The 18,257-nt window shown below is 48.5% G+C and overlaps 1 long non-coding RNA gene across 1 annotated transcript; it reads right to left on the bottom strand.

The window, feature by feature from the left end:
* Positions 1-3,101: 3,101 nt before the first annotated feature.
* LOC307065207 lies at positions 3,102-16,209 on the bottom strand. Its single transcript, XR_013811326.1, has 3 exons — positions 16,131-16,209; positions 9,619-9,695; positions 3,102-3,181 (listed from the first exon to the last, which is right to left on the bottom strand). It is a non-coding gene; the product is annotated as an uncharacterized lncRNA (long non-coding RNA).
* Positions 16,210-18,257: the final 2,048 nt, after the last annotated feature.

The raw sequence follows: 18,257 nt of genomic DNA, 5'->3' as shown, positions 1-18,257 counted from the left end.
CCATGTAGGTTATGACACAATGTTGAGTAGTCTTCTCTTGGTATGCCGTAGGTCTTTGGTGATTATATATTTCACATGCGTTTGTATATCTCTGTAAACCCCAATAATGTAATGTATCCAATCCTCACACCTTTCCTTATGGTGGACCCTACGTTGGTTTAATGAATCTGTAATTGCCTTTCTCTGTGGAAATATCTTCATTGGTATCAACTTTTAGCTCACACCTATAAGTGATATGATAGGATATGTGTCTTTCACTTTCTCACTTACAACAACTCGGGTGATTACTTCTAGACTCATCGATGGTGCTGCAAAAGGCATTGTTTCATTTTTTCCCCAGCTAATATTCCATCTCTACGTGTAGCAGTTCTTCTTTGTCCACCCATCTGTTGCCGGACTTTTTGGTTACTTCCATATCTTGGCTATTGTAATATGTGCAGTGCACATTTGCCTTCCTGTGCCTTTCCAATTCTGTCTTCTTTGGTTATAGGTCCAGGAATGGACCTGCTGGTTTATATTGTAGCTCAATGTTTACCTTTTAAAGGCATCATCTCCATTCTGTTCTCATTAGTGGCTCTTTCCAGGGTACATCCCACTGAAAGTTGAGGGTATGCATTTCTCCACAACACCTTCAGCATTTATTTATTTATTTATTTTTGTTTGTTTGTTTTGCGGTACACGGGCCTCTCACTGTTGTGGCCTCTCCCGTTGCGGAGCACAGGCACCCACGGCATGTGGGATCTTCCCAAAACGGAGTACGAACCCGCGTCCCCTGCATCGCAGGTGGACTCTCAACCGCTGCGCCACCAGGGAAGCCCCAGCATTTATTGATTATGGGTTTCGTGCTGAAGGTTATTCTGAGGGGTGTGAACTGATACCTCTTTGTGGTTGAATTTCCGTGTGTCTCATAATCCCTTGACATTAAGCTTTAAGGCATGTCCTTATTTTTCACACTGTGATTACAGCTTAGCTCTTCAAAGTGTTTTCTTATAGTATGAGTCACATTTTGAAATTTTTTGGCCATTACCTCCCTCAAGACATTTTGAGGGCAGGTTTCATTTACAGCCATGCAGTACTTGTTCACATGAAGTGACCATTAGCACAGGTTTTAAGCTGCTTTTGCAGGTAACGGCCAGAGGGTGGCAGCCTTTCTACGTTCCCGACGCTGGTACTAGGGAAACAGACCTTCCTGCCAGTGTTGTTCCTCGGTTATAAATTAGAGAGCAATGTGCCCGGATAAACCCCCAAATGCTTACGTCTCCTTACTTATGTTTGTTTTTAAATTTAATTTATACTTTTTATTGGAGTAATATTCCATTGTGTACATGGACCACTGCTTCTTGGTGCACTCCTCTGTTGATGGACATTTTCGTTGCTTCCAAGTGTTGGCTATGGTCAGTATTGCTGGAGTGCAGAATTGCCAGTCTGAGGTTTTGATTCTCATTTTCTCAGGTGACAGGTCCAGCAGTGGGTATGACTGATTGCCTGGTAGCGCAATGTTTCCCTTTTCAAAGCACCTCCATTGTGTTTTCATTAGTGGCTCTTACCACGTCCCCCTTAGAACAGAGGGTACGCACTTCTCCACAATCGCTTCAGCATTTATTGCTTGCAGCATTTTTGCTAATGGCCATTCTGACTGCTGTGAGCTAACAGGTTTTTGTAATTTGGGTTTGCGTGTCTTTACAAATACCTAAAATTCATCATTTTTCCAAGCCGTTTTTGTTTCTGTTTTAAAAAAAAGGAGAACAAAGTGTGCATACAATATACCTCTTGAAATTGTCTTCTTGGAAGGTTGCCCTCTTTTGAATTTCTTATTAGGTTTTCGACCCCAGGAATTTTTTGGTGGGCAGGTGCCATTACAGAACTGCACGTTTGGTGAATAGTTAGTGACCATTAGCAGTGGGTTTAAAGCTGCTGTTGTGTGAAACGGTCACAAGGAGGCAGCATTTCTCCATTCCCCAATCTGGGTAGTAGGGCAGGAGAGCCTTTCTGGAAGTCGTGTTCCTAAGTTGTAAATTAGAATGGAATGTGCTAGGAGAAACCCCCATACGTTTATGTCTCATTACTTCTTGTTGGTTGTCTTAATTTCTGTAATCGGGGTAATGATTAGAATATTGTTTGCCCTAGCTGTACACAATCTGGCTCATTTGTACATTATATATGTCTATTCATATACAGATCCTCTGCCCATGCAAAATATTACACAGTGTTCCGTAGACCTCCCTTGCTATATGGTCGGTCTTTGTGACACGTGTATATAATATGTATTGGTATATGTAACACTGATCTTAATTTATCCATTCCTCCCACCTTTCCTTTTAGATAAGTATAGTTTTTTCCTACATCTGTGAGTGTCTTTCTCTGTGGAAATATTTTCCTGTGGGTCAGTTATTAGATAACGCCTATAAGTAATATCATAGGATATAGGTCTTTTGATTTCCAACTTACCTCATGTTCCATGATTATCTCTATGCTCATCTGTGGTGCCTCAAAGAGCAGTGTTTCATTGTTCTCCATGGTGAATATTCCATTGTGTACATGGACCTCCTCTTCTTTATCCATTCACCTGTTGATGGACATTTTGGTTGCTTCACCATCTTGGCTATTGTGAATAAGGCCGCAGTGCAACTGATACAGCCTGTGTCTTCCCGATTCTGGACTTCTCAGGTGAGAGGCCTAGAGGTGGGCCTGCTGCGTCGAATGGAAAACGTAGGGAGTAACCAGGCAAGGTCAGTTACCATGGCAGCCCTGGGAAAAACATTACCAAGTGAAACTAACACTCCCAGGAGCCTACATTTGTTTCCACAATAGGTAAACCTTTCTCATTTCTAAAGTACTATACTGTGAAATATGCATCTCAGTCAGAACTAGAGGTTACTCAGTGTCTGCTGTGACTGGGAGGAAAAGAGAAGGGCCTTACACAGTACCTAAAGCAACGACAAGAAGAAACTAGGGGCCACGGGCAGAGACAGACAGGCTCAGACAGGCTCCTATCCCTATGACATTCTGAGGAGATCACGTTGTAAGGGCTCGAGCACGAGAAAGCAGCCACTAACCAGCTACCCTGTCTCAAATATGTGGAGAAAGTCAATGTAAATGCTTACCTATGTATTATTCTTTTCTGATCATTCTTTCAGTGTATCCCTTCTGGCTGTGTGCAAAGCGATTCTTTGTTTTGTACCTGAAAAATGAGTGGCACATGTAAATGGATGAAACTTGTCAGAGCAGACATCCAAGGAGCTCTTCAGCTAACGAACGAGGAGCTCCGAGTTCTGGGAAGGAATCATAAAAGTAGTGTAGAATCACAACATCTTAGAGCATCCTTTATATGAAATCCCCTCTTTCATATCACCAGTCACTGGTCATCAGCCTATACATGAACTTTGCAGTGACAGAAAACCCAGCACTGTCTACACAGGTCTAGGCACTTCTAGTTGCTACAGCAGTCTATACCAAATTCAGAATCTGACTCCCTGTCACGCATCAGTCCCAGTCTGCCTTCTGCAATGGTACACCCCATGGCACACCTCATCTCTTTTCCATCTGGCACATTTCCCAAACACATGAGGACAATTTTGTTCTCCCTAAAGCTCTCTTCTCCCACGTCACCCTCCTAAATCACTCCTTCCTTCCTGTGTTTATGACTTTGAGGAGCCCCCAAGGTTTTCTCATCCCAAGGCCATGACAAGCAATGGCATCAGTGTGCCTGCTACAGATTCTAGGAAAGGGGCAGGGCCACACGAGGGTCTGGCAAGTGTGACTGACAACCTGAGGTGAGAGTACATGGGACAACCTCAGCCTCTCTTCAGTCCTCAGCCTCTATCCAAGGTTTCTCCATAGCACGCTACTGACATTTTGGGCCAGATCATTCTTTTGGGGTGGTGGGGAGGGCTGTCCTATGCCTTGTACGATATGTAGTAGCATCCTGGCCACTACCCACTAGATGTCTGCAGCACCGCCCCCCACCCACACACACACCCCGGATGTGACCAAGAAAAATGTCTCCAGCCATTGTCAAACGTCCTGGAGGACGGGTGATGGCACAATCACCCTCACTCAGGAGCCACTGCTCTTTCCAATGACTCTGTTCACCCAGGAGGACTCAAAACCCTCTCCTCTGCTGGCTTAGCATTCGACTCTCCAGAACGTCTATCGTGTATCAAAATGCTATTTGAAATTTGATAGTATTTCTCTCTATAACGGTATCCGATGAAAGTAAAACTCTTTCGCCAGATGTTAAGAACCTCCCAGGTGATTAATCCACGTTTACCTTATCTCCTACCCAAGACACTGGAAATTACAGAAATGATCGGACACCCATTTTCGGTATCCGTTCAGGAAGTACCTGTTGTCTGAGGCTTTTTGGCAACCTGAACAACTGAATTAAAGTAAAATATTCTGCCTGACCGTGGCTTTGTGAGACAAGACACAAACCTGTAGCAGGACCCTCCTCTCTGCTGTTTACGGAATTGAGGTATCTGACTGGAAAGCCGTTGGAGGTGAACTACCCAAGAAAGCAGTGGGTTCAGGATGAGAATTTGGAAAGGGTGACGAGGGAGGGGAGAATGAACCTCAGCTGAAAAGAAAGGGGAAAAGTACCAAGAGATGAGTTCTCTTGACTGAAGAGAAGAGACGCTGAAAGCCATCAGCTTGCCCTCGGGGCCCTCAGCTCTCTGGGGAGCTCTAAGGGAAGGGTGAGCCTGGACCTACGACTCCGGACTCCTGGTCTCGGCCCCCAGGCCTGACCATTCACTCAGACTCTCAATAAATACTTGTATTCAAAGACCTTACACGGGGACCACATCTGGGAAAACATCGCCGCACCCTCATCATAAGTCACAGGGGGAGACCCGAACTGGCCAAGCCACGACAGGAGCTGTGAGGGCGACAAGAGAGCACGGCAGGGATCGGACATCGGATCGCCAGAAGCCCTCCGCCCTCCTGGTTCGTAATGCCAGGGCCCCATCGCCGCGTATCGCCGGACCCCGGTCCTGCCTCCGTCGCGCACCCTTCCCCAAGGTTGGCGGGGGTCTGGAGTCACCATCCCCGGTTCGGACCTACAGACCTCGCCGCTGCTGAGCTCTACAGATCCCGCTCCTTCCACACAGTTCGCCGAGTCCGCGGGCCTTACTCAGCCGCGCCGGCCACCGTCCGCGAGGCCTTGGCGCGCCTGTGACGTCACTGTCGTGCGCCTCTCCCGCAACAAGGGGTGGATGGCTCTCGCACGGCGGCTGCGGCTGTTGTCGCTCGCGGCTCAGTTGCTTCTGGCGCCTCGCCGGGACCTGACGGTCTGCGGTCCCATCGAGCCCCTGCCCGTGGTGCGCATCCTGCGGGCTCCACAGCGGCGGCAGGAAGAGCGGCAGAGTGGGCAGCGGAGCCCCCCGCGGCCGGTGCTGGCGCGACCTGGGCCGCTGCCACGACGACTGAGCTCACGTGCCACAACTACTGAAGCCCACGCGCCTAGAGCCGGTGGCCCCCAACAAGAGAAGCCACCACAGTGAGAAGCCGGTGCACCGCAACGAAGAGGAGCCCCCACTCACCGCAACTAGAGAAAGCCCACGTGCAGCAACGAAGACCCAACACAGCCAAAAGTAAACAAATAAATAACATGAAAAAAGATACAATACAGTATTGTTAACCATAGTTGCCATGCTGCACATTACATCCCAGAACGTATTTGTCTTGTAACTGGAAGTTTGTATCCTCTGACCACCCTCACCCATTCCCCACCCCCCCACCTCATCCCCGTAGGTTAAAATTTACAATAGAGGAGGAGCCCAGATAAACTTCAAGGAGAAGGTGACATCTGAGCAGAGATTTGAGTTAGCCAAGTTCATATCTAATGGAAGACCGCACAGGAGAGGTAAGGGCCAGTGCAAAGACCCTGGGGCAGGCGCTTGATTGGTGTGTTAGAAGAACAGGAAGGAGGCCACTGTGGTTGCAGCACAGAAAGGAGAAGAGGGTAATGGAAGTCAGATACACAATGGATGGAAAGCAGTAAGCAGGTAGGACACAGTGGTCGGACCCCGAATGGCCTTGTCGGACGCTCTGCGGGCCGTGTTAGCGCTTCACGATAGGAGCCAGTGAAGGCTTTGAAGGAGAGGAGTGGCATGACTGATCACAGTCCCCATGATCACGCTGACTGCTGTATGAAAAACAGACTGTGGGGGCCACGGTAGACACTGGCAGATCATCAGAAGGCTCTTCTGCCACCGATGTCAGAGATGATGGTGGCTCAGGACGGAGAGATAGTAGGGGAGGTGGTGAGAAGTGGTCACATTCTAAAAATATTTTGAAGGTAGAGCAACAGGAGTAAAACGAAGAAAATCCAAATCCCGTGGCCCAGAGATAACTGTTAATTTATTTATTCTAAGCAAACTCGGTCCCTCCTAAAAACCACAAAGCTTGCCAAGGATGCTCTTCTCAGAGGTACTACCTTTGTACCACTCAGCCCACTCCGGCATGCCCTCCCCCTCTGCCACTCTCCCAGAACTGCTCTGATTAAAGTCACCAATTACCTCGAAGTGGCTCAATCTATGAGACACTGACCTGTCCTCAATCCTGTTCTGCTAGCGGCACATGGCATGGTGAAGCCTCCCCTCTTGCTTGATCTCTCTCCTCCCTGGGTTCGTCGACCGCACACTCTCCCAGTTTTTCTCTCTACCCCTGCTTTGCAGTCTCTTTTCCTGGTTTCACCTCCTGCCCTCACATGTTGAGGTTGCTCCTCAGTCGTGGGCCCTCTTCCCTGCTAATTTCACACATCCTGCCCCACAAATATATTCACTCCCATGGTATAAAATATTGGCCACGATCATCTCCAAAGGCATCCCAACCTCACACCAACTGCTCAAAACACATCCCCACTCGGATGTGTTAAGGGCATCTCCTACTCCACGTGTGGAAAACAAAGCCTTGATCAACCTTCCTAAGCCTCGTACTCTGTCTCCAATTATTTATTCAACGGACACTTACTGAGCCCCTAAGATATGCCAAGCACTGCTAGGCACTAAGAGACAAAAAGATGAGGCAGGAGGGTAAGGTTCAATAGAACAGAGGGTTATAGAAAGGGAACTGACAAATATGTGTGAAAATAAAAGTGTGCACGGTGCTATGATGGAGCACTTACGTAAGGCTGTAGGAGTCTAGCTCAGCAGCGAAGAGACTGATGGGGGTTGAGGAGGGCCTCCCTCAAAAAATAATCTCTGTGGACTTCCCTGGTGGCGCAGCGGCTCAGAATCCGCCAGCCAGCACTATTTACAATAGCCAGGACATGGAAGCAACCCAAGTGTCCATCGACAGACGAATAGACAAGAAGATGTGGCACATATATACAATGGAATATTACTCAGCCTTAAAAAGAAACGAAATTGGGTTACTTGTACTGAGGTGGATAGACCTAGAGTCTGTCATACAGAGTGAAGTAAGTCAGAAAGAAAAACAAATACCGTACGCTAACACATATGTATGGAATCTAAAAAAATAAAATAGTTCTGATGAAGCTAGGGGCAGGACAGGAATAAAGAAGCAGACGTAGGGAATGGACTTGAGGACACGGGGAGGGGGAAGGGTAAGCTGCGATGAAGTAATAGAGTAGCACTGACATATATACAATACCAAATGTAAAATAGCTAGGTAGTGGGAAGCAGCGGCATCGCAAAGGGAGATCAGCTCAGTGCCTTGCCACCACCTAGAGGGGTGGGATCAGGAGGGTGGAGGCAGACTCGAGAGGGAGGGGATATGGGGATATACGTATGCATAGAGCTGATTCACTTTGTTATACAGCAGAAACTAACACACCATTGTAAAGCAATTATACTCCAATAAATATGTTTAAAACAAAACAAAACAAAAACAAAAACAAGAATCCACCTGCCAATGCAGGGGACACGGGTTTGCTCCCTGCTCCAGGAAGATCCCGCACGCCTCGGAGCAACTAAGCCCACGAGCCACCGCTACTGAGCCCGTGCGCCACAACTTCTGAAGCCCGCGCACATAGAGCCCGTGCTCCGCAACAAGAGAAGCCCCTGCAGTGAGAAGCCCGTGCCCCACGACGAAGGGTAGCCCCTCCTCGCCGCAACGACAGAAAGCCCACGCGCGGCAACGAAGACCCAACGCGACCAAAAATTGATTGATTAAAGCTTATATTTAAAAAAAAAAAAAAAAAAACAAAGAAAAAAAATCTCTGCTGGGAATTCCCCGGTGGTCCTCTGGTTAGGACCCTGTGCCTCCAGTTCAGGGGGCCTGGGTTCAATCCCTGGTTGGGGAACTAAGATCCTGAAAGCCGGCACCGCAGCCCAAATAAAAATGAAATAAAATAAAATATATTAAAATAAAAAAAGAAAGGATCTCTGATTCAAGGTCTAAAGGGTGAGAAGGTGTTTATCAGGCCAATATGTGGGGAGAAAATTTTTCCCATTTCAGTAAGTAGCACCTCCATTTACCCAATTACACACCATTAACCCACATTCCCCACATCCAATTCATCGCTTACTCCTATTCGCCTCCAAGCCATCACTAACCTTCCAAATATGACTCTAACGTGCCTGCTTTACTCCACCTCCAAGGCCACCACTGTGCACAAAGCCAGTCTCCTAATGAGTCTCCCCAAATCTTCTCCTGCCCCCTCCTATCCATTCTCTTACAATAGCCAGTATGGTGTCTGAAAAAGGCATCTCTGCTAACACCACTTCCCTGTTTATACCCTGCAATGGCTTCCCACCAACTTTAGGATAAATCCCAAACAGATGATGGACTGGAGGTTGGAAGACCAGAAGGAGGTAGGGTGTTAGGTTAGAAAGAGGGATAAAGGGTCTAGGCAAACAGCGAAAAGGGCTGAAAAGAAAATGATCGGCACTTGTACAACAGTCCGGATGCAGGCAGGAGAATGCAGGAATAGCGAAGGAATACGAATAGCCAGCCACTTTTTATTTCTGCAATGCCTCTGCAATTCCCAAAGTGCTTCACTTGTAACTGTGATTCTCAAACCTAGCTGTACATTAGAATCATCTGGAGAGATTTTTAAAACTACCAATGGCCAGGCCTCACCCCATTTTAATCAGAATATACACTTCACTAGGGCAGGAATTTTGTCTGTTTCATTCACTGTCCATATGAAAAGTACCTGGGACATACATGGTGCTCAGAAAATATATACTGAATGAATAAATGAAGGAAGGAATGTACCACTATCACCTGAGATCCAAGGAGACATTCTTTTCAAAACTTAGGGAGTAACCAGGCAACGTCAGTTACCATGGCAGCCCTGGGAAAAACATTACCATGTGACACTAACATTCCCAGGAGCCTACATTTGTTTCCACAATAGGTAAACCTCTCTCATTTCAAAGTACTATAATGTGAAATATGCATCTCAGTCAGAACTAGAGGTTACTCAGTGTCTGCTGTGATCGGAGGAAAAGAGAAGGGCCTTTACACAGTATCTAAAGCAACGACACGAAGAAACTAGGGGCCACGGGCAGAGACACACAGGCTCAGACAGGCTCCAATCTCTATGACATTCTGAGGAGATTCACTTTGTAAGGGCTCGAGCACGAGAAAGCAGCCACTAACCAGCTACCCTGTCTCAAATATGTGGAGAAAGTCAATGTAAATGCTTACCTATGTATTATTCTTTTCTGATCATTCTTTCAGTGTATCCCTTCTGGCTGTGTGCAAAGCGATTCTTTGTTTTGTACCTGAAAAATGAGTGGCACATGTAAATGGATGAAACTTGTCAGAGCAGACATCCAAGGAGCTCTTCAGCTAACGAACGAGGAGCTCCGAGTTCTGGGAAGGAATCATAAAAGTAGTGTAGAATCACAACATCTTAGAGCATCCTTTATATGAAATCCCCTCTTTCATATCACCAGTCACTGGTCATCAGCCTATACATGAACTTTGCAGTGACAGAAAACCCAGCACTGTCTACACAGGTCTAGGCACTTCTAGTTGCTACAGCAGTCTATACCAAATTCAGAATCTGACTCCCTGTCACGCATCAGTCCCAGTCTGCCTTCTGCAATGGTACACCCCATGGCACACCTCATCTCTTTTCCATCTGGCACATTTCCCAAACACATGAGGACAATTTTGTTCTCCCTAAAGCTCTCTTCTCCCACGTCACCCTCCTAAATCACTCCTTCCTTCCTGTGTTTATGACTTTGAGGAGCCCCCAAGGTTTTCTCATCCCAAGGCCATGACAAGCAATGGCATCAGTGTGCCTGCTACAGATTCTAGGAAAGGGGCAGGGCCACACGAGGGTCTGGCAAGTGTGACTGACAACCTGAGGTGAGAGTACATGGGACAACCTCAGCCTCTCTTCAGTCCTCAGCCTCTATCCAAGGTTTCTCCATAGCACGCTACTGACATTTTGGGCCAGATCATTCTTTTGGGGTGGTGGGGAGGGCTGTCCTATGCCTTGTACGATATGTAGTAGCATCCTGGCCACTACCCACTAGATGTCTGCAGCACCGCCCCCCACCCACACACACACCCCGGATGTGACCAAGAAAAATGTCTCCAGCCATTGTCAAACGTCCTGGAGGACGGGTGATGGCACAATCACCCTCACTCAGGAGCCACTGCTCTTTCCAATGACTCTGTTCACCCAGGAGGACTCAAAACCCTCTCCTCTGCTGGCTTAGCATTCGACTCTCCAGAACGTCTATCGTGTATCAAAATGCTATTTGAAATTTGATAGTATTTCTCTCTATAACGGTATCCGATGAAAGTAAAACTCTTTCGCCAGATGTTAAGAACCTCCCAGGTGATTAATCCACGTTTACCTTATCTCCTACCCAAGACACTGGAAATTACAGAAATGATCGGACACCCATTTTCGGTATCCGTTCAGGAAGTACCTGTTGTCTGAGGCTTTTTGGCAACCTGAACAACTGAATTAAAGTAAAATATTCTGCCTGACCGTGGCTTTGTGAGACAAGACACAAACCTGTAGCAGGACCCTCCTCTCTGCTGTTTACGGAATTGAGGTATCTGACTGGAAAGCCGTTGGAGGTGAACTACCCAAGAAAGCAGTGGGTTCAGGATGAGAATTTGGAAAGGGTGACGAGGGAGGGGAGAATGAACCTCAGCTGAAAAGAAAGGGGAAAAGTACCAAGAGATGAGTTCTCTTGACTGAAGAGAAGAGACGCTGAAAGCCATCAGCTTGCCCTCGGGGCCCTCAGCTCTCTGGGGAGCTCTAAGGGAAGGGTGAGCCTGGACCTACGACTCCGGACTCCTGGTCTCGGCCCCCAGGCCTGACCATTCACTCAGACTCTCAATAAATACTTGTATTCAAAGACCTTACACGGGGACCACATCTGGGAAAACATCGCCGCACCCTCATCATAAGTCACAGGGGGAGACCCGAACTGGCCAAGCCACGACAGGAGCTGTGAGGGCGACAAGAGAGCACGGCAGGGATCGGACATCGGATCGCCAGAAGCCCTCCGCCCTCCTGGTTCGTAATGCCAGGGCCCCATCGCCGCGTATCGCCGGACCCCGGTCCTGCCTCCGTCGCGCACCCTTCCCCAAGGTTGGCGGGGGTCTGGAGTCACCATCCCCGGTTCGGACCTACAGACCTCGCCGCTGCTGAGCTCTACAGATCCCGCTCCTTCCACACAGTTCGCCGAGTCCGCGGGCCTTACTCAGCCGCGCCGGCCACCGTCCGCGAGGCCTTGGCGCGCCTGTGACGTCACTGTCGTGCGCCTCTCCCGCAACAAGGGGTGGATGGCTCTCGCACGGCGGCTGCGGCTGTTGTCGCTCGCGGCTCAGTTGCTTCTGGCGCCTCGCCGGGACCTGACGGTCTGCGGTCCCATCGAGCCCCTGCCCGTGGTGCGCATCCTGCGGGCTCCACAGCGGCGGCAGGAAGAGCGGCAGAGTGGGCAGCGGAGCCCCCCGCGGCCGGTGCTGGCGCGACCTGGGCCGCTGCCACGACGACTGAGCTCACGTGCCGCAACTACTGAAGCCCACGCGCCTAGAGCCGGTGGCCCCCAACAAGAGAAGCCACCACAGTGAGAAGCCGGTGCACCGCAACGAAGAGGAGCCCCCACTCACCGCAACTAGAGAAAGCCCACGTGCAGCAACGAAGACCCAACACAGCCAAAAGTAAACAAATAAATAACATGAAAAAAGATACAATACAGTATTGTTAACCATAGTTGCCATGCTGCACATTACATCCCAGAACGTATTTGTCTTGTAACTGGAAGTTTGTATCCTCTGACCACCCTCACCCATTCCCCACCCCCCCACCTCATCCCCGTAGGTTAAAATTTACAATAGAGGAGGAGCCCAGATAAACTTCAAGGAGAAGGTGACATCTGAGCAGAGATTTGAGTTAGCCAAGTTCATATCTAATGGAAGACCGCACAGGAGAGGTAAGGGCCAGTGCAAAGACCCTGGGGCAGGCGCTTGATTGGTGTGTTAGAAGAACAGGAAGGAGGCCACTGTGGTTGCAGCACAGAAAGGAGAAGAGGGTAATGGAAGTCAGATACACAATGGATGGAAAGCAGTAAGCAGGTAGGACACAGTGGTCGGACCCCGAATGGCCTTGTCGGACGCTCTGCGGGCCGTGTTAGCGCTTCACGATAGGAGCCAGTGAAGGCTTTGAAGGAGAGGAGTGGCATGACTGATCACAGTCCCCATGATCACGCTGACTGCTGTATGAAAAACAGACTGTGGGGGCCACGGTAGACACTGGCAGATCATCAGAAGGCTCTTCTGCCACCGATGTCAGAGATGATGGTGGCTCAGGACGGAGAGATAGTAGGGGAGGTGGTGAGAAGTGGTCACATTCTAAAAATATTTTGAAGGTAGAGCAACAGGAGTAAAACGAAGAAAATCCAAATCCCGTGGCCCAGAGATAACTGTTAATTTATTTATTCTAAGCAAACTCGGTCCCTCCTAAAAACCACAAAGCTTGCCAAGGATGCTCTTCTCAGAGGTACTACCTTTGTACCACTCAGCCCACTCCGGCATGCCCTCCCCCTCTGCCACTCTCCCAGAACTGCTCTGATTAAAGTCACCAATTACCTCGAAGTGGCTCAATCTATGAGACACTGACCTGTCCTCAATCCTGTTCTGCTAGCGGCACATGGCATGGTGAAGCCTCCCCTCTTGCTTGATCTCTCTCCTCCCTGGGTTCGTCGACCGCACACTCTCCCAGTTTTTCTCTCTACCCCTGCTTTGCAGTCTCTTTTCCTGGTTTCACCTCCTGCCCTCACATGTTGAGGTTGCTCCTCAGTCGTGGGCCCTCTTCCCTGCTAATTTCACACATCCTGCCCCACAAATTTATTCACTCCCATGGTATAAAATATTGGCCACGATCATCTCCAAAGGCATCCCAACCTCACACCAACTGCTCAAAACACATCCCCACTCGGATGTGTTAAGGGCATCTCCTACTCCACGTGTAGAAAACAAAGCCTTGATCAACCTTCCTAAGCCTCGTACTCTGTCTCCAATTATTTATTCAACGGACACTTACTGAGCCCCTAAGATATGCCAAGCACTGCTAGGCACTAGAGACAAAAAGATGAGGCAGGAGGGTAAGGTTCAATAGAACAGAGGGTTATAGAAAGGGAACTTACAAATATGTGTGAAAATAAAAGTGTGCATGGTGCTATGATGGAGCACTTACGTAAGGCTGTAGGAGTCTAGCTCAGCAGCGAAGAGACTGATGGGGGTTGAGGAGGGCCTCCCTCAAAAAATAATCTCTGTGGACTTCCCTGGTGGCGCAGCGGCTCAGAATCCGCCAGCCAGCACTATTTACAATAGCCAGGACATGGAAGCAACCCAAGTGTCCATCGACAGACGAAGAGATAAGAAGATGTGGCACATATATACAATGGAATATTACTCAGCCTTAAAAAGAAACGAAATTGAGTTACTTGTACTGAGGTGGATAGACCTAGAGTCTGTCATACAGAGTGAAGTAAGTCAGAAAGAAAAACAAATACCGTACGCTAACACATATGTATGGAATCTAAAAAAATAAAATAGTTCTGATGAAGCTAGGGGCAGGACAGGAATAAAGACGCAGACGTAGGGAATGGACTTGAGGACACGGGGAGGGGGAAGGGTAAGCTGCGATGAAGTAATAGAGTAGCACTGACATATATACAATACCAAATGTAAAATAGCTAGGTAGTGGGAAGCAGCGGCATCGCAAAGGGAGATCAGCTCAGTGCCTTGCCACCACCTAGAGGGGTGGGATCAGGAGGGTGGAGGCAGACTCGAGAGGGAGGGGATATGGGGATATACGTATGCATAGAGCTGATGCACTTTGTTATACAGCAGAAACTAACACACCACTGTAAAGCAATTATACTCCAATAAATACGTTTAAAACAAAACAAAACAAAAACAAAAACAAGAATCCACCTGCCAATGCAGGGGACACGGGTTTGCTCCCTGCTCCAGGAAGATCCCGCATGCCTCGGAGCAACTAAACTAAGCCCACGAGCCACCGCTACTGAGCCCATGCGCCACAACTTCTGAAGCCCGCGCACATAGAGCCCGTGCTCCGCAACAAGAGAAGCCCCTGCAGTGAGAAGCCCGTGCCCCACGACGAAGGGTAGCCCCTCCTCGCCGCAACGACAGAAAGCCCACGCGCGGCAACAAAGACCCAACGCGACCAAAAATTGATTAATTAAAGCTTATATTTAAAAAAAAAAAAAAAAAAAAGAAAAAAATCTCTGCTGGGAATTCCCCGGTGGTCCTCTGGTTAGGACCCTGTGCCTCCAGTTCAGGGGGCCTGGGTTCAATCCCTGGTTGGGGAACTAAGATCCTGAAAGCCGGCACCGCAGCCCGAACAAAAATGAAATAAAATAAAATATATTAAAATAAAAAAAGAAAGGATCTCTGATTCAAGGTCTACAGGGTGAGAAGGTGTTTATCAGGCCAATATGTGGGGAGAAAATTTTTCCCATTTCAGTAAGTAGCACCTCCATTTACCCAATTACACACCATTAACCCACATTCCCCACATCCAATTCATCGCTTACTCCTATTCGCCTCCAAGCCATCACTAACCTTCCAAATATGACTCTAACGTGCCTGCTTTACTCCACCTCCAAGGCCACCACTGTGCACAAAGCCAGTCTCCTAATGAGTCTCCCCAAATCTTCTCCTGCCCCCTCCTATCCATTCTCTTACAATAGCCAGTATGGTGTCTGAAAAAGGCATCTCTGCTAACACCACTTCCCTGTTTATACCCTGCAATGGCTTCCCACCAACTTTAGGATAAATCCCAAACAGATGATGGACTGGAGGTTGGAAGACCAGAAGGAGGTAGGGTGTTAGGTTAGAAAGAGGGATAAAGGGTCTAGGCAAACAGCGAAAAGGGCTGAAAAGAAAATGATCGGCACTTGTACAACAGTCCGGATGCAGGCAGGAGAATGCAGGAATAGCGAAGGAATACGAATAGCCAGCCACTTTTTATTTCTGCAATGCCTCTGCAATTCCCAAAGTGCTTCACTTGTAACTGTGATTCTCAAACCTAGCTGTACATTAGAATCATCTGGAGAGATTTTTAAAACTACCAATGGCCAGGCCTCACCCCATTTTAATCAGAATATACACTTCACTAGGGCAGGAATTTTGTCTGTTTCATTCACTGTCCATATGAAAAGTACCTGGGACATACATGGTGCTCAGAAAATATATACTGAATGAATAAATGAAGGAAGGAATGTACCACTATCACCTGAGATCCAAGGAGACATTCTTTTCAAAACTTAGGGAGTAACCAGGCAACGTCAGTTACCATGGCAGCCCTGGGAAAAACATTACCATGTGACACTAACATTCCCAGGAGCCTACATTTGTTTCCACAATAGGTAAACCTCTCTCATTTCAAAGTACTATAATGTGAAATATGCATCTCAGTCAGAACTAGAGGTTACTCAGTGTCTGCTGTGATCGGAGGAAAAGAGAAGGGCCTTACACAGTATCTAAAGCAACGACACGAAGAAACTAGGGGCCACGGGCAGAGACACACAGGCTCAGACAGGCTCCTATCCCTATGACATTCTGAGGAGATCACGTTGTAAGGGCTCGAGCACGAGAAAGCAGCCACTAACCAGCTACCCTGTCTCAAATATGTGGAGAAAGTCAATGTAAATGCTTACCTATGTATTATTCTTTTCTGATCATTCTTTCAGTGTATCCCTTCTGGCTTTGTGCAAAGCGATTCTTTGTTTTGTACCTGAAAAATGAGTGGCACATGTAAATGGATGAAACTTGTCAGAGCAGACATCCAAGGAGCTCTTCAGCTAACGAACGAGGAGCTCCGAGTTCTGGGAAGGAATCATAAAAGTGGTGTAGAATCACAACATCTTAGAGCATCCTTTATATGAAATCCCCTCTTTCATATCACCAGTCACTGGTCATCAGCCTATACATGAACTTTGCAGTGACAGAAAACCCAGCACTGTCTACACAGGTCTAGGCACTTCTAGTTGCTACAGCAGTCTATACCAAATTCAGAATCTGACTCCCTGTCACGCATCAGTCCCAGTCTGCCTTCTGCAATGGTACACCCCATGGCACACCTCATCTCTTTTCCATCTGGCACATTTCCCAAACACATGAGGACAATTTTGTTCTCCCTAAAGCTCTCTTCTCCCACGTCACCCTCCTAAATCACTCCTTCCTTCCTGTGTTTATGACTTTGAGGAGCCCCCAAGGTTTTCTCATCCCAAGGCCATGACAAGCAATGGCATCAGTGTGCCTGCTACAGATTCTAGGAAAGGGGCAGGGCCACACGAGGGTCTGGCAAGTGTGACTGACAACCTGAGGTGAGAGTACATGGGACAACCTCAGCCTCTCTTCAGTCCTCAGCCTCTATCCAAGGTTTCTCCATAGCACGCTACTGACATTTTGGGCCAGATCATTCTTTTGGGGTGGTGGGGAGGGCTGTCCTATGCCTTGTACGATATGTAGTAGCATCCTGGCCACTACCCACTAGATGTCTGCAGCACCGCCCCCCACCCCCACCCCCCCACACCCCGGATGTGACCAAGAAAAATGTCTCCAGCCATTGTCAAACGTTCTGGAGGACGGGTGATGCCAAAATCACCCTCACTCAGGAGCCACTGCTCTATCCAATGGGTGACTATACATGGGTGACTCTGTTCACCCATGAGTACTCAAACCTCTCTTCTCTGCTGGCTTAACAGGTAACTCTCCAGAAAGTCTATCGTGTATCAAAATGCTATTTGAAATTTAGTAGTATTTATCTCTATAATGGTATCTGATGAAAGTAAAACTCTTTCTCCAGATGTTAAGAACCTCCCAGGTGGTTAATCCACGTTTACCTTATCTCCTACTCCAGGCACTGGAAGTTACAGAAATGATCGGACACCCATTTTCGGGATCCATTCAAGAAGTACCAGTAGTGTAAGGCTTTTTGGCAACCTGAACAACTGAATTAAAGTAAAATATTCTGCCTGACCATGGCTTTGTGAGACAAGCCACAAACCTGTAGCAGGACCCTCCTCGCTGCTATTTACGGAATTGAGGTATCTGACTGGAAAGCCGGTGGAGGTGAACTACCCAAGAAAGCAGTGGGTTCAGGATGAGAAGTTGTTAAGGGTGACAAGGGAGGGGAGAATGAACCTCAGCTGAAAAGAAAGGGGAAAAGCACCAAGGGATGAGTTCTCTTGACTTTAGAGAAGATACGCTGAAAGCCATCAGCTTGCCCTCGGGGCCCTCAGCTCTCTGGGGAGCTCTAAGGGAAGGGTGAGCCTGGACCTACGACTCCGGACTCCTGGTCTCGGCCCCCAGGCCTGACCATTCACTGAGACTCTCAATATATACTTGTATTCAAAGACCTTACACGGGACCACATCTGGGAAAAACATCGCCGCACCCTCATAAGTCACAGGGGGAGACCCGAACTGGCTGAGCCATGACAGGAGCTGTGAGGGCGACGAAAGAGCACGGCAGGGATCGGACATCGGATCGCCAGAAGCCCTCCGCCCTCCTGGTTCGTAATGCCAGGGCCCCATCGCCGCGTATCACCAGACCCCGGTCCTGCCTCCGTCGCGCACCCTTCCCCAAGGTTGGCCGGGGTCTGGAGTCACCATTCCCTGTTCGGACCTACAGACCTCGCCGCTGCTGAGCTCTACAGATCCCGCTCCTTCCACACAGTTCGCCGATTCCGCGGGCCTTACTGAGCCGCGCCAGCCACCATCCGCGAGGCCTTGGCGCGCCCGTGACGTCACTGTCGTGCGCCTCTCCGCAGCAAGGGGAGC

Source organism: Hyperoodon ampullatus, assembly GCF_949752795.1.
Source record: "Hyperoodon ampullatus genome assembly, chromosome: 16".
NCBI classification, from domain to species: Eukaryota; Metazoa; Chordata; class Mammalia; order Artiodactyla; family Ziphiidae; genus Hyperoodon; species Hyperoodon ampullatus.
The sequence above is the reverse complement of the archived record's forward strand: the minus strand, read 5'-3'. Positions and strand labels throughout refer to the sequence as shown.